Source organism: Ailuropoda melanoleuca, chromosome 6 (genome assembly GCF_002007445.2).
Source record: "Ailuropoda melanoleuca isolate Jingjing chromosome 6, ASM200744v2, whole genome shotgun sequence".
In the NCBI taxonomy this organism is placed as follows: domain Eukaryota; kingdom Metazoa; phylum Chordata; class Mammalia; order Carnivora; family Ursidae; genus Ailuropoda; species Ailuropoda melanoleuca.
In genome coordinates this window covers 78,641,177-78,657,622 of record NC_048223.1, presented here as the reverse complement: position 1 = coordinate 78,657,622, position 16,446 = coordinate 78,641,177, and the positions used below count along the sequence as shown (strand labels likewise).

The following is a 16,446-nucleotide window of genomic DNA, read 5'->3' as shown; positions in this document are numbered from 1 at the left end:
CTAGATCTGTTTTTAAAGTAGAAATTATCTATGAAAATGAACCTATTTGTAACTGGGGTAGAGTAACGTTATACACAGCAAGCTAGATAAATAATTTTTTAACTGGGTGAGATCAACATACTCATTTTCACTTTAAGACTGCAGACGAAGCGTTTTCCCCCACAATTCACACTTTAACCTCTTAACACAAACCAATGTTTTATCAAAATTTCTTTCTAAATTATAGGAAACACATTTCTAAAAGCTGTCATTTTGTTTCAAGTTGGCAAAGTATTATAATTAAATGCAAAATGTATCCTGATACCTTTGGCACTATGCCAATTTGGCCAGAAGCAGTAAGCTCCTGAGGTTATCATGGAAGATAAAGACCCACCACCTAATTGAGTTGAAACACATACTTTACTCAGTCACTTAACAAATGTGTTGCACACCCACCATGTGTCAGACACTGTGCAGGGAAATATGTGCACAGTAACAGACCCGAAACTTGCCCTCATGGAACTTAGTATTTAGCTAGAAAACAGAAATAAATACACACACACTCACAGCTCTGATTGCTATTTTATCAGCCATCCATCACCGAGATAATTCTATCCAACAAACTACAACTCATTTATTCTCACACATCTGCCAAGCAGCTACAGCTTGGCTGGGCTGGACTCAGAGACGCTCATCTGGATGTTCCAGCATGGATTTACAACCAGTTGGGTCACGTTATTCCCTAGAGCTGCAGGGAGGCATCTTCAGGAGATAAGTACAGGCAAGGAGGGATGAGACGGAACTTTCCGCTCAAGTTCAGGGTCAGGCCAGTCTCAGAATGGACAGCAGCAGGAGCTCTAGAAGGGCAGACAGAATGTGCAATGTCTCCTAAGGTATAGGTGCAGAACAGGCACACTCTCGTTTCCACCTACGTTTCTGGCCTGACCAAATCGTGCGGCTGTACCCAACATCAATGGGTCAGCGGAACACACCCTGGGAGAGGAACTGCAAAACCACACAGCAAAGGGCATGGATATAGGGAGCGGGGAAGAATGGGGGACATAATGCAATCGGCCACAGCCATGAGAGCAAGACAAGCAATGCTGTGAGAACACCCAAACAGACAGAACTGAATATGTGACAGAGGTCCACCAAGACTTCCCTAAGAGAGTGAAACTCAAACTAAAACCTGAAAGACAAAGAGAAATGAAGTCAGTGAAAGGGGAAGTGAAAGACTTCCAGGCAAAGAAAACAGCCTGTACAAAGTCTCGATGGCCAAAGGAGACAACACAATCAGCTCAGAACATTTAAGAAAGACCTATGGCCAGGTGGAGAGCGAGAGAACATGGTACAAAGTGAGGACAGAGGATATCAGGAGACTCGGGCTCTGTGTGAAGGAATGGGTCTTTATCGTAACAGCATAAAGCTGCTGAATGATGCTAAGCAAAGAAGTAATTAGAGTTGCCTCTTCACAAGATCACTCTCTGCAGAAGACAGAATATGCTGGTGGACCATTCAGGCGGCTACAACAGAAGTCCAGGTGAGAGAGGATCATGCCTTGAACTGAAGAGTTTTTGATGGAGAGAGTAGAAAGTGCTAAAGAGACATCATGTGGACAGAAAAGCCCACCGTTCTATCAAATCATTCCTGCCAAAGTCACCACTACCTTCGCATGCTAAACCCGATGGCTATTCCAAGACCTCATTCTATTTTTCCTCCCTGCATTTTACCCCACTGACCATTCCCCTCCTCTTTAAATAATTCTCCTTCCTTAGTTTCAGACAACCATCACCTATCTCCTGGTTTTTCTCTACTGTCTTTGCTCGTCCTTAGTTCATTCCTTAAATCCTGAAATCTGTGCTATAATCTAAACTTCCCTCCCCCAACTCCAACCAAATTCATCCACTCTCATGTCCTAAATACCTCATTATGTTGATCTTCCCATTGTGGGCCTCCAGCCCAGACTTTGTGCTCAACCCCAGATCCAATATATCCAGCCGCTTCCTGGACATTTGCAATGGATGCTCCCATAGGCATCTTATACTCAATGTGTCCTCAATTCATCCCCCCCTCATCTCTTCCACCCTGAAAATCCTATTCCTCCCGAGCTTCCCCATCTCCTCGAAAGCTACCACCATCCATCCAAGTATTTCATTATTAAACCCCAGAACCAGTTACAATTCCTCCCGTGCCTCACCCTTCCACATCCACTCCACACAAATACTGGTACAACTGCCTCCTAAAATATTGCTCAGATTTATCTGCTCACCTGTCCTACCACTGCTCCAGTGCAGGCCCCATGCCTGATCTGGAGGACTCCACAGCCTCGTAACTGATTCCCTAAACTGCACGTCCAGTCCCCTCTCTCTATGACAACAGAAGTGATGTAAAATACAAATATGGGGGCGCCTGGGTGGCACAGCGGTTAAGCGTCTGCCTTCGGCTCAGGGCGTGATCCCGGCGTTACGGGATGGAGCCCCACATCAGGCTCCTCCACTGTGAGCCTGCTTCTTCCTCTCCCACTCCCCCTGCTTGTGCTCCCTCTCTCGCTGGCTGTCTCTATCTCTGTCAAATAAATAAATAAAATCTTTAAAAAAAAAAAATAAAATAAAATAAAATAAAATACAAATATGACCTTGCCACTCTCAGACCTAAAATCATTCAGTGGCAACCCCTTACCCTCAGAATAAAGTTCAATTTCTTAACAGGGTTTACAGACCCCTCGGTCCTCCAGCCCCAGCCTGCCTCATGTGCCTTGAATATACTCATGCTCTCTAGGATCCAGACATTGTCTATTCTGTTTTCCTCTGCCTGAAATACTCTTCACCTTACTTGGCTACTTTGCTAACTAAAATATAATTTCATGAGGACAAAGACCCTGACTTTTGTTTACTGTTAATTGCCAGCCATCAGCACAGGGACTACCCCCTTAACACATAATGGTCTGTAAAGTGAATGAGTGGTACCTTCAGGTACATCTAGATGAACCCCTCCTTCAAGCTGCCTTTCCTGATACTCTCTGTCCTCCTAGGGTTGGGTGTACCTTTCAGGTGTTTTCAGAGCAGTCGAAGCTTTTTCCCTGTGATGCCATCATCTCCCTATTCATTTGGCCATATCCTCTGACTCTTGCCCCAATTAAAATATAAGCTCCATGAAGGTAAGAACTCTTTCTGTTGCCGGAAGAAGCCTTGGAAGCTATAGTGAACCAGAAATAAAAGAAGCTGAGGGCAAAGGTCCAAATAAAGCAAACCATGTATGAGATTCAGCTGTACGCAGAGGATGTATATGGGGGGGCGCGGTGCGGTAGTGAGGTCAGTGAAGGGGGAATGAAAACACGTGACTGAGACTAAAGTCAGTCACTGAGGCCAGAGAGCCCATGTCTAACTCACCCATGACTGGTTACACAGTGATACCCTTCTTTTATGCAGAAATTCATACAGGTGAAACAGTATCTCCATACCTTAAAAAATACACCAATTCCCATCGAAATCCCTTACACATTAATGAAGAAATAGTCTTTTGGACATTTTTACTCATTGCTACTTTGTTTCAAGAGGCCAGACTATATTTAAATAAAACCTGAGGGGTACGTTAATGCCTTTTATAATGGATAGGATTTCATCAAAATCAGTCAACTCCTTCCAAAGTTATTAAAGAACAGCCTTTTAAATGCAAAATGCTAAGTACTTAAGTTAAAACAGAAACCTGCCTTAATTCAGTCAATTAAATACAGTAAGGTGCTAAGGGGACAAAGCACATCAACTCTGGAGGCAAACCCAAGCAAATTCAAATATTAAAACTGAAGAAGTTAAAGGATTAGAGATTCTCTGTTGACAGGCAAAAATATGACTTCACTGGACCTTCAATCTCTTGGTTATTAACAGCAGACAACGCCACATCAGTCACCAAGCCTGAACCAAGGACCTTTTGCCTGAGGTTAGGTTTCTAAAGCATCCACTCAGCACATTCAGATTCTTAAATATGATGTTCCCTTTGCTATTTTTCTCCACCGGACCCAGAGCAGGTTGTAATCTTGGGAAGGAGCTGCCCCCTCCCAGGGTGAAAGCAGGCAGCACTGAAGGGGTGACAGGCTGCTGCATGGAGACTGAAAGACCTACTCTCCCAGCCTCCAGCCCTTCAGAGCAATTGTCTAAAAATCAAAAGGGTAACAATCCATTTGATCCATTTCTTAAGTACGGCATGGCTCAAAAACCAGGGAATGGGGAAAGGGGGGGAAAAAAAAACAGAAAAGGGGAAAGGAAGACCCGGGGTAGGCCATGCCTCAAAGGACACAGTGGTAGTGCCATTGACCCAGCTTGCCTCTGCATAAGAGGACAGGGGTATCTCTTCTGCAGCGGCTGAAAGGGGCCATCATGGATAAGCAATTAGAAAAGGAAAAGTAATTACCACAGATATGACAAAGGGGCCTGCAAGACAGGGAATTCTGTCAAAGCCCATAATTCTTGCAAATGAGCAGCAGACCCAGGATGACATGAGTCCTCCCTCATGAATTATACAGGTGGCCACACATAGTACGTTAGGGGCGCTGCTTAATCAGAAGGGACCATTCATGGTGGGAACAGCAAGTCCCCAAGAGTTAGACGGACCTATATCCCTAAGAGGTGGAAGCAGAAATCCAACCTTCATGCCAGCAACTGTATGTGGGGACTTGAAGTGGGAGGCCCCCAGGAGCACAAGACAGCTGGGCAATCGTACAGAGAGTTGGGAGAACTTCAGATTACGAAACGGGACCTTCGGATTACAAGCCTGGAATATGTAGATGCTTGACAGGGGTAAGTGCTCTCCTAGGGGAGGGGTATTATGGTCTAAATTGCATTCCTCTAAAATGGGATTTGAAACCCTAATCACCAATACCTCAGAATGGGACAGTATTTGGAGATGGGGGCTTTCAAGAGATAATTAAGTTAAAGTGAGGTCATTAGCATGGGCCCTGACCCTCCATGATTGGTGTCCCTAGAAGAAGAGACTGGGATACAGACACGCACAGAGGGAAGACCATGTGAAGACCCAAAGAGATGAAGGTCTTCTACAAGCCAAGGAGCGAGGAGAAACCTCAGGAGAAACCAACCCTGCCAACACCTTGATCTTGAACTTCCAGCCTCCAGAACTGAGAAAATTTCTGTTAAGCTACTCAGTCCATGGTGTTTTGTGATAGCAGTCCTAGCAAACTAATACAAGGGGACAACAAAAATGAAGACCAAGAGCTGGAAAAACACAAGACACACTGAGTCAGGTCATTTGGCCAAAGCTTAGGAAAAGAGGAATTAAACCAGAAAAGTCCCCTGGAGGTTAGGAGTCTGGCCTGGATTTCAAGCAGGGAAGCGGCTTGGATCAGACAATTCCTGCTAGACAATTCCTGCTCTGTTAACAGGGTTTGGAGGAGAGAAGAGATGTGGGCAGGCACCACAACTATGATACTTTAACAATTCTTAAGGGTAGGAGAACACGAACTTACACTTGAACCTGGTATTGGGAAGATGGCAATACCAGCAACTGAGATAAAGGAGACAAGAAAAATGTGAGGAGGAAGCGAAATCTGCTTTGGATGGGCTGAGTTTGCACATATTTAGGGTAGGAAAGCAGGGCAGAATCCACCTCCCCCCTCACCATGAGCTGATGACACCACCCCCTAGCTAGCTTGGGGCCGCACATGTGCAAACACATCTACTCCCATTCGGGACCCCACGTTCACAAGCAGCGATTTCTTTTTTAAATTATCCTAACACATGATGCCACAACCAACCAATTTAACCCTAAGGCGATAGTCTTGAAACAGAAGCCCAATAGGTAGGCACAAGACTTGAATGACTCCACGTTAAATTCACTGGTTACTCCCAAAAGGCTCAGCATCCCACTTCAGTGCCAAGGGGCCAGATTCAAGAATCTCCAATGAGGCTGTCAGAACACTCTAATGTTTGCAAATTGTGAAAGTTCAAGCAAGAGTCAACCTTGTGGAGGGGGCGGGTGCGGATCGGGTAGCGAGGGCGGCACTTAGAATGTTGTGGTCTTGGACCACTTAAGAAAAACATAATCAAAAATCACTTTCAACACCCACGCCTTCTTTCAGAAGGAGAAAAACATTAAAAAGCACTGCCTATTGGAAAAGAAAGTTGTATAAATCATTTTATTTCGTGCTCCATCATTTACTCAGCACAGGCTCCAGTGACACCTCCTGATTAGGTTTAATTTTAAGCCGGCAAGCACACCACAGACCCTATTGTCAGAGAAAGTTCCATTTCTCTCCAAGCCTGATGGGCGACTATTGTAATGTAAAACCCTGGGATTTAAATAACACAAGCGGATTCTATTATGAGAAGAAAGGTTTATATTTTGGAGTCTTTTTCCTTCAAAGGAGCCCAGATACCAAACCATGAATTACCTGAAACAATGGGCTTCAATGATCTGCACGTCCCCCTTTCTTTAGGAAAAAGACTACTTGCCTGAAGACCAGGACTCAGTGATCCAATTATCTCTCAGAAACAGTCCCAGGCTCTCAAAATTCACACTGGTTAGCAAAACCAGAGAAGGGCAGAGACCTGGCTTACCCGTGAATGGCCCCTGATTCCTCCACTGCGACATCCTCACCGGGGCTCTGGGGTCTGACCCTTTCCCCAAGGCCTTGGCTCCCACAGACTGAACTGATTCCCCAACACCCATGTTAATCTCTAGGGAGAGGTTCCCAAGGGGGCTCAAGGCTCACAGGAGAATCATCTCCCCAGGAAACACAGGAAGGAAGCAATTAGGGCTAGAGGGAGAGCACCTAAGAGCTACAATCTCTTAGACCTCAGACACTCTCAGATATCCAACCAAGAGCTGCCCACATTACCCTCCCCTGAGGTTCCATTCCAAGGACCCCACTGACAGCATGGGACTCTTCCTTGTGCCCCCAAAAACGTTTACAGTCCCTCAAGAGACATTTTTGAATAGGACTACGTGCCAAAGGCTGTGCTAGAGATACAAGAACTAGCTTCCATCCTGAATGAGCACATGTCTGGTGGGCAGAGAGCTCCACAAAGGAGCGTTTGTCCTGCAGTGTGATACACGCCGCCAAGTGTTAAAGCAGGACAGAAGATCAGGAACAATTTCCTGTAGGAGGTGACACTGGTGCAGACCTTGAGGGTTGTGCCTCAAGACATGTTTACCAAATGAATTGAGTACTGCATCATGCACACCCAGACACATACAAGAGTCTTAAAACAATCCAATTGATCAGACTACCCCCCAAGAAATGGGACACAACACAAAATGAAACAGTATCACCATGAGGGACTCAGGTTATGTCCTACACTGAGTACCCTCCAGAAAGTTCTAAGACAAACTGCCCTTGTGCCTCAGTCACCTGATAGAGGGGCCACAGGACCAAGTCTGTCCTGTACCCAAGCAAGGCTGGCTTTAACAGCAAAAGCACTCACTGCCACACTCCCTCTTCATGAGGCTTCATCGTGCCCCCGACCCAGTTTTTCCTGCTTTGATCATGGGAATCCTTGATTTCAAAAGAATTCCAGGTAATCAGTCTTCTAGCCATCCAGAAGGAATGGCAGGGCAGTGGGAGGAACAGCATACACAACGACACATTTCGAATTCTATCACGTGGAACCCAAGGGCAAAGAGACATCTCCAGTGAGGTCCCCAGACCTACTGAATCTGAAACTCAGTGGGGTAGAGTCCAATAATTTGCATTTTTAACTAACTCCAAAGTGATGCTGATGGTCTTGGATCACAGGTTGAGAACCACTGTTCCAGGGGAAAGTCTCCTTGGTCACAGATGAGAAGATCATGACAACATGATCCCAACAGCATCTGCTAACACTGACCAACCACTTACCGGAAGCCAGAAACTGCACCCAACAACTTACAAGCATCATCTCATTTAATCCTCCCAACCAGCATTCCACAGATGAGGAATCTAAGCCGCAAAATGTCAAACAGCTTAGCCTCAGCCCATGTCACTGCAGCCCGCAGTAGGGCTGAGATTAGAACGCAGCCTCTCTGCAGGGTCCTAACAACTTCACCTCCCAATGCAGCCCGCTGAATCGCTGCCTGGAGATCCCGATGCCAGACTGGCGTGAATGGCTCCGAGAGACCCTGACCCCAGGAAACCAGTCACCTTTGAAACTCAGCATTACCCAACACACTTTGAGTTACACTTATTATCATCTCTTTGTAGAAAACCCATCTCTAGGATTCATTCAGCTCTCCAGGGCTTCCTCCACCCATCACACAGCCCTTACGGTCCCTGCAGGCTGACTCCCTAACTCTACCACAGAATGCTAGACTGGACCCTGCAGAAAATCTCCAGGTTGGGTCCCACTTTGGGGCACACTTCTGGTCTGGCTCCCACTTGGGTACACATCCCTGGTCTCCCCTACCTTCCTATAAGTCCCTGGGCTCACTCCCACGTCGGTGGGCAACCAGAGTTAGGCCCCCTGTCATATACACCTCTTGTTGGGCCCCTACTTTGGTTTACATCCAGTCTCCTATCTCTAGCCCAGAATGAAGCAGCAGCAAGAGGGAAAGCCCTCCATGGCTTCCAAAGCTTCCCAAACAGATTGTTGGATCCATCAGTGAGGGAAGACAGGGTACAAACCCTAGAAATGCTGCACAGACCAAACCTCATGCTGGGTAACCCTGACCTGACACACAGAGCTAAGGGGGACCAACATGCCCCATGTGTGCTGAACTCCCAAGCTCAGACCCTGCAGCTCTCAGATCTGGCCATACCCACACTCCCACCCGCTGCTAGGATCTCAGCAAGAGAGGGGAACTGGGACAGAGACAAGGAACAGATGTGGGGCTTTGCTCTTGCTCAGGGCAGAAAGCAGCTTCAAGATGTTTTTCCCCCCTCTCCACCACTTGTCAATTCTCAACCCTGCCAAACTGCAGAGATCACTGTTTGAAATTAGAAGCGCACGCCACATGCACAGCTGACTAAATTTTTCCCTCCTGATTCAGCAGTGCACAGGAGGAATTTTCACCCCCACAAAGGAAACTGTCCAACAATTCAACTCAACAAGCATTTAGTGAGCACCTACCATGTGTCTTGCACTACACACTGATCACCAAGGGGAAGTTAAACAGTCCCTGCCATTTGGGAGTTCTGCCACTTACATGGTCCTCATTTTCTCTTGCCCTGCCTGGGATAACTTTAACCCCTCCTCACTGGGAAGTGGGGATAATAAATCCCACCTCAAACCGTTGTTATGAAGATTAAATAGGACAAGAGTAAAAGAGCGGTAGGAAGAGGAACATGAGACCCCCTTGCCTCTTACCAAGTTTTGAGGACATAGGGGTTCGTGTGATGGTATATAATTCAATGTCAAGTTGAAAGGGTAGGGTTCTAGGGAGTCTGGGGCAAGGAGAAATCAACTTTGGTAGAGGGGCTGCCTAGAGGCTATATATGTTGAACTGAGGTCTCAAGGCTGGACAGAGCTAGGGACAGAAGATTTGAGGGAAGAGGAGGCTGAGAGCACTGTGGGTCAAGAGAATGAATCCTGGAATAAGGTGGCCAAGATGATGGGAGAGAAGGGACCAGCCTGGCAAGATGGTTTTGGCTCCCCTTGAGAAAAAGGGGGAAGTCAGGGATCTCTGTGAAGGCCCAGCAAGGAAATCTGGCTTCAGTCAGAAGCCAGAGGGTCAAGGAAAAGACAAACTCTCCTTCCATGAATCTTCACTGACAGAGACCAACAAGCTCCCCAAACAACCTGGAGACCCCCACAAGGCTCCATCTGTGCTGGCCCAATGGCTCCTTTTGGGGAACGGTGTGGGGAGGGGGCAGTCTCGGTACTCTCCACTCAATTTCCAACATCAAAGAAATTAGAAATAAACATTCAATATTTCAGGGACTGGTTTACATTAGAGTAAATCATCATGGGGAGAAAAATCATGTAGTCATTTAAAAAGATTATCATGAATACTATAGAAACACAGAAAAATGCTTCTGACATGTTAAGTGAAAAACAGCAGAACCCAAAGCATTATGTGCACCACTGCCAAGAGCACGGTTCAGGAGAGGGAGCACGGGCCCAGAAAGGACCAAGTTCTAATGCTGACGGCAACTTAGGAGCTGTGAGACCGTAAGAGGGTTTTACCTCCATTCCCTTGAAGATAAGGACTTCACTGGGTTCCTAAGTGTTTCCAAGTGCCTGGCATAGGGCAAAGTTCAACTCCCCCACTCCCACAGTGTATGCAGAGTGACCCATAGCTCTTTGGATGAAATTAGGTTTCTCTAAAGGAAAAAAAAAATGTTTTGTTTACAAAACAAAGGGTGAGCTCCTTGAAGGCAGGGTCTAGGTCTTTCTTACTGTGTCCCCAGACCTCAATAGGAGCAGGGTGAAGGTGATGGGATGATGGGTGTGTTATTATGACCACCATATACAGATGTTAAAAAGGCAGTTAGGAAACGCCTATCTCGGGGCGCCTGGGTGGCACATTCGTTAAGTGTCTGCCTTCGGCTCAGGGCATGATCCCGGCATTCTGGGATCCAGCCCCACATCAGGCTTCTCTACTAGGAGCCTGCTTCTTCCTCTCCCACTGCCCCTGCTTGTGTTCCCTCTCTCGCTGTCTATAAATAAATAAAATCTTTAAAAAAAAAAAAAAAAAAAAAAGGAAATGCCTATCTCTAGCAAATACCAAAAACTTGACCATGATCAGGACATTTCTCCTCCCTGAAGTGAACTTTACTGCTCAAGGCAGAGAGCCCACGGGCAAGCATCTGTAGGCTCACAAACCAACCAGCCTATGCAGGAAATCAGCAGCATCTTTGCACCATAGATACGTGTTGGGTCAGAGCTGCTGATTAAAGAGGGAGGGCCCAAAGCTTCAAAGGTCTCCCAGGACTAGTCAGAATTCTTCTGGAGTATGGAAAAGCAAGGCAGAGCCTGGCCCTAGCTGGCCAGCACTAAGGCCTGAAGACCTCCTACTCATCACCAGGCAGTGACTAGCCCTTACCCTGGGGAAAGAGTCCCCAATATCATGTACTCTGAGTGCATGACTGTTCAAACGGACGATCAGTAAGGCTGCTCAGACTGAGGGACCGACTAGGATGACCCACCCCACAGAGAGGCTACCTCTGGGCCACAAAAGCCATTCCAGCACAGTGAAGGAGGAGCACCATCCACACTACAGCTGGCCTAACCAACCACCACACACACACACACACACACACACACAGAGCCATCTCGGAAGGACACCCTGAAATCCCACTTTCTAATGGCTGAAACTCCTTCAAAAGCATTTCTGCCCTGCTTTAGGTTTTGATCTTCCCTGAAATGCAAATACAGGCAAGACAGAAGCCATTCTATAAACTCAATATGAATATGAAAGGGTCCCTGATCTGGTAGTCAGACTGTTCTTAGGGCAGCAAAGAGAAAGCAGGAAGGTACTGGGGTCTTGAGGGGGAAAGGGGGAGAACAAGTCATTAAAGGGGAGAAGTGCAGTGAAGAACCAGGAATATGGGGCCAGTAAAGACAAACCTTCTGGACTCCACCATGTTGCTGGGATCCAGGGCTGGTACCCTGCAGATGGTGAGTCACAGCACCCAGCACACGACCAAGACGAGCAAACTCCCTAGAGACCAAAACCAGGCTCTGGACCTTGTGTGAGGCTCAAAGCGCAGTTACTGTGAAAGGTAACCCCCCACACCAAGCTCCAGGTTCTACCTCCGAACAGGCTGGTGACAGACCCCACCCCTCCCCAACAGTGCAGCGTTGCTCTGCCACTCTGAGAAAAGCAAAAACTCACTGCCTCCCCTCATCCCATCACCCACCACTTTAACACACACGGGTGGCCCACCCCCCAACACACACACACACACACACACACACAAGCAGCCAGTACAATGCCTACATACGCACCTTAACCATCAGGAACCTAAAAGCAAGATGCAATCAAAGTCATCAGAAAGAGACTGAAGGGGAGGGAGATGGGGGAAACAGGGCAGCATGCTCTGGGCTCAGGCCCCCTGCACCCCTTTACAGCAAGGCCCTAGAAGCTGCCAAGGCCTATTGGTTGGGTTGGGGGTAGGGAGCAGTTAAGGCAAATAACTGAAGGCATTTCAATTGATGGTGCTCCCCCGGTGACTCGCTGTTTCTTTATTGCAACATGCTCTCTATAAAAGCCGTCTTCCTCTCACAGGATCTGCTTGGGCAACATGTGATGTCATCATAAATCATCTTTTTTTTTTTTTCCTTTAAAATGTCAGCAGATTTCTTGGAGTTTCTAAAAAGCCAAGAGAGCCAGCACCATCTCCTAGTTTTGGCAGAGAAACCCATTTTCTTTCCCAAGACGTCTGTCTTCACTTTTTCCCCTTGCTCTCCCATAGGAGTCCTGCAGAGATAAAGCCTTGCAGAGTACAGAAAGTCACAGAAATCATTTATGAAAAAAGCCTTCCTTTCTACCCTTTCCAAACGCAGGCTATTTCTCTCGCTCCCTTTTTTCCTCTCGTCCTATTTTGGTGCACTTCCAGAGGAAGTGAATGTATAGCGAGCACTTTTAAACAAGGTCTAATACAATCCATGCCTCCCAGACACGGATGCCATTAATCAGAACGAAGGCTTTGTGTGAGAGAGGCCACAGGCTGGATGGGCGCCATGGACCAATAATGCAGACAGGCCCCTACCTCCCCACCCCACCCCTTGTTGGGGCTTGGCATTCATCCTTCCTTACCCTACCCCCTCCCAAATCCTGTGCCCAACATTCCCCCAACGACCTTCTGCAAAAACCTTCTACCATGGGAGAAAAAGTTTCCTTTCGTTCCAAGTTCATTGGACCAAAAAGAAATAATCATCATCACTGTAACTGCAGAAACTCAAACGCAAAGAGAACATCCAACCCAACTCTAAGCCACAGAACTCATAAGGCCATGGCAGGTGGGAGTCTATTACTGGCTGAGTTGTGTGTCTCAACACACTGGGTGTCTCTTGAGCCAGTCTACCCTCTGGAAGACTTCCTCCAGAAAGAGCTCTGTAGATAGAGACTATGGCTGCCCTATCACCTACATGCAGTGGTCCTACACAGTAATCAAGACGGTGCTGGATTCCTAAAGGTCTTCTTTTATATCCTTGGGCCAGAGTCAACAGTCTGTCTTACCCCCCAACCCACACCTGAATTCAAACAACTGAAGACAACCAGAGCAAAGGAATTTGGCGGGGGGGGGGGGGAAAACNGGGGGGGGGGGGTACACACATCTATGTGAAGTCCTTTGGGGCTATGATGAATGTCCCTAAGCACCTTCCACCCCTCCCTAAAAGCAAATCCTCATGCCTAGTCTAAAATACCTGATATTCCACCACAAGTGATTAATTAGAGTTAATCACTGAAAACATCAAGATACTCCTTGGGGATTCTTACTGCTATCAGCTACTTGTATGTAAGTATGAGTACCGGTCAGTGTCTTAGAAAGGAGACAAGAGGAGAGTGGAGGTACCATACAGCAGTAAGGCATCAGAGCAAGTGAAGAGCTTGCTACCTTGATAGGTGGCTAGGGCCCCTGGTCCCCACAATTTATCCATATCCAAGTGTAAGGTCCTCCAGAAACCCATCACAAATACATGATGGGCCACACCCTTGTTTCCCCTCTCCTCTTTGATCCCAGTTCCTTATCATAAATAAGACAAAAGGCAGGGGAAATTTAGGAGGGAAGAGGAAGGAAAAACAAGATGCACAGAGGGCAGAGGTCTTTGCTTTGTACCATGATGTAGCTCAAGCCCCTAAGAAAGGTCCAGACGGTAAACACTCAGTATGTTTGCTGAGTAAACCAGAGGCTACTAGGACGTCAAATGTCACCCTGGTCAAGAAATGGCAAGTGGGGAGGTCACCCACCGGGGTGAGCTGAGCTGTGGCTCCAGCTGTTTTGCCCTTCCCTACCATCTCTCACACTGTCCCGTCAGCCGAGAGTCCCGCATCCTCTCAAATGGTCATCCTGCTCACTTTTTCAGATTCAGCTCAGCCTTGCTACCGCTCAGGAAAGCTTCCTCACCACCCCCAGGATGGGTCAACTGCCACTCCCCCACATCATCAGTACCCTGTATCTTCCTCGGGATTTTATCACTTCACTGGGCTGTGGTCACCAATCACTATGTCTGTGTCCTCCATAGGGAGGTTAGTCCTCTTGGTATCTTTAATGCCTACCCTACCTATCCTGCAGATAGCAGCATTCAGTAACTGTTGAATAAACTAAGCCACTGGGGGGAAAAAAAAAAAAACGCCACCAATTAAACCTAATTGTTTAACTTTGGGTTGGGTTTTTGTTTTGCTTTCCATTTCAGAGCAGGTTTTTCCAGAGAGATCTATGCCAGGTTTCCCAAATGCTGGGAAAAAGAGAGAGAGAGAACCCAGGGAGAGGGGATGGTTTAGAATGGGAGAGATCCATGTAAAATAGGAGAAGAGTTATTAATTCAGGGGTGTTCCCTCTCTGGGATGAAGGAACTTTCTGGAATCGGTCTACAAGTCTAGGCCACACCACCTGAGACGAAAAATACTGGAAAGGGGGTAAGGCACCACCTCACTTAGCCAAGGCAGTCTAAGCCTCCTCATCTTCAGGAGGTAAGGAACTTCAGACGATCAGTCCCTGATGCCTACGCAGCTAGCGATGGTAGTTTGGGGTGGCTTCAATGGATGAAAAGGAGATTGTCAATAAAGCATATTAATGACTGCAGAACAGCTGAAGGTCAAAGCAAAACCACCAGCTCCCACAGCACCATGAAAAGGCAGGGAGCTTTTGTGCCTCCACCCCTCGCTCCTTCCCTCCCCTGTCAGTCTGGCACATGGTGGTGTGCTCCCTTGTGAACTGCAGAGTCTTTATAATTTTCTAAGTTTTGATCTTTATAAAATGACCCTTCAAATGCAGAGAGCAATTGATCTTATCAAAGAGAAAGGTCCCATGGAGGCTTCGCCCACAGACCCAAACCAACCCCACACCCCCCTGGGACCGCTGGTGCCTTCACTGCACACTCAGAGCAAACTGGAGGTGGGAGGGGATTATAAACCTCTCCCCATATAAAGCCAAATACACAAGGCAACAGCCCTCCAACTCCTCTCCTGTCGAATGCCTTATTACTACCTTTTGCAATCTCGCAGCCTCGCTTCTGGAAAGTTTCAAAGTCACCACCAACCAACCCTTTCCAATGCACAATGGCATTTAATAATTGCTTACGGTTCTCGCCTGGGAAGCCAGGCAAGCACCCACAATTCATTACACGTGTGACCTTTTGAGCCCTCAGCCCCCAAATGATTTTCACTCACTTTAATCTGACTCAGATTCAAAACAGATCTGCTGTCAGCAGCCCGAATTCTGTAGCCCTATAGATGGGCAGTGCCTACGGCTAATCTTTTAGTGCCTTAATCATAAAATGCAGCACTTCCCCAGCTGTTTTCACCCAAATAGCCAGAAAAGGGGCTGAGCGGGGTGTGAAAAATGAATTATGAGCTCCCAAGTAGTATTTCATTAAGCAGGGTTGGACGCTAAAACTTTAACAGTGCTCTCTGCAATTGAAAGGTCATTTTATTAAAAAAAAATCAAAACTTAGAAAAATTTTTGAAGACTGTACAGTTCACAGGGGAGCTCACCACCATGTGCCAGATTGACAAGGGAGGGGAGGAGACACGAAAGCAGCGGTCAGCATAAAATATTTTCTTAAACCATGGCCACTTTAGATTTTTGCAACGTGATGCCGAGCACATTCAACAGGTCTACGAATACACCACATTAGCTTAAATTTAGTGGGTGTTAATTGGAATCAGAGCTACAGTCGTTACCACCGACATGTTTCTAAATACTACCCAGTAAATTTTTGTCTGTTTCAGATTCCCTCTGACAGCCAGCAATGAAAATCCACTAGCAGGCACGTAAAATGGTCTTATGTATGTAGTCCCCTAGTATGTGCACAAAAGGACGTCTGTGTGTGGATCTGGCCTATGTCTGCACACACAGACATGTGTATGGATAAACACAAGATAGAGGTGCATGCCTTGCCCATTTTTAGAAGGCAGACATGTGCGAGGACACATATACTCTGTACTCCGGCAGCTCCCTTTTTACTAATGCACCTCCAGAAAGCAAAATGGGCCTCTCTCAGTGTGATAAAAACATTCTAGTTTATAGTGAAAGGGGTTTACGGTGCAAACGGTGCCTTTTTCAGATGGGCTGCTTCCCTTCCTTTCTCCCTGGCTTGCCTCACGCCCTTTCAGGTAAGCCTTGTTTCAATTTGAAAAACAAAATTAAAATTTCCTCCAGAACAGATCAGTTAAGGGTCACCCAGGAAAAGGTCTGCAAGACATAGAATTTGAAAGGAAGGAGAAAGGGGCCTAGGGGAAGGAGAGAAAAGTCAGGAAAAAGAACCATCAGCTTGCTTGAGTTCCCTCAGAAAAAGACCACTTTCGGAAAAACAAAGCTGGGGGCATCACAATGCCGGATTTCGAGCTGTACTACAAAGCTGTGATCACAAAGAA

General features: G+C 46.9%; 1 protein-coding gene across 1 annotated transcript in view; it reads right to left on the bottom strand.

Annotated features, from left to right (window-relative positions):
* LRMDA (leucine rich melanocyte differentiation associated) overlaps window positions 1-16,446 on the bottom strand; it is a 1,020,960-nt gene that overhangs the window by 975,849 nt on the left and 28,665 nt on the right.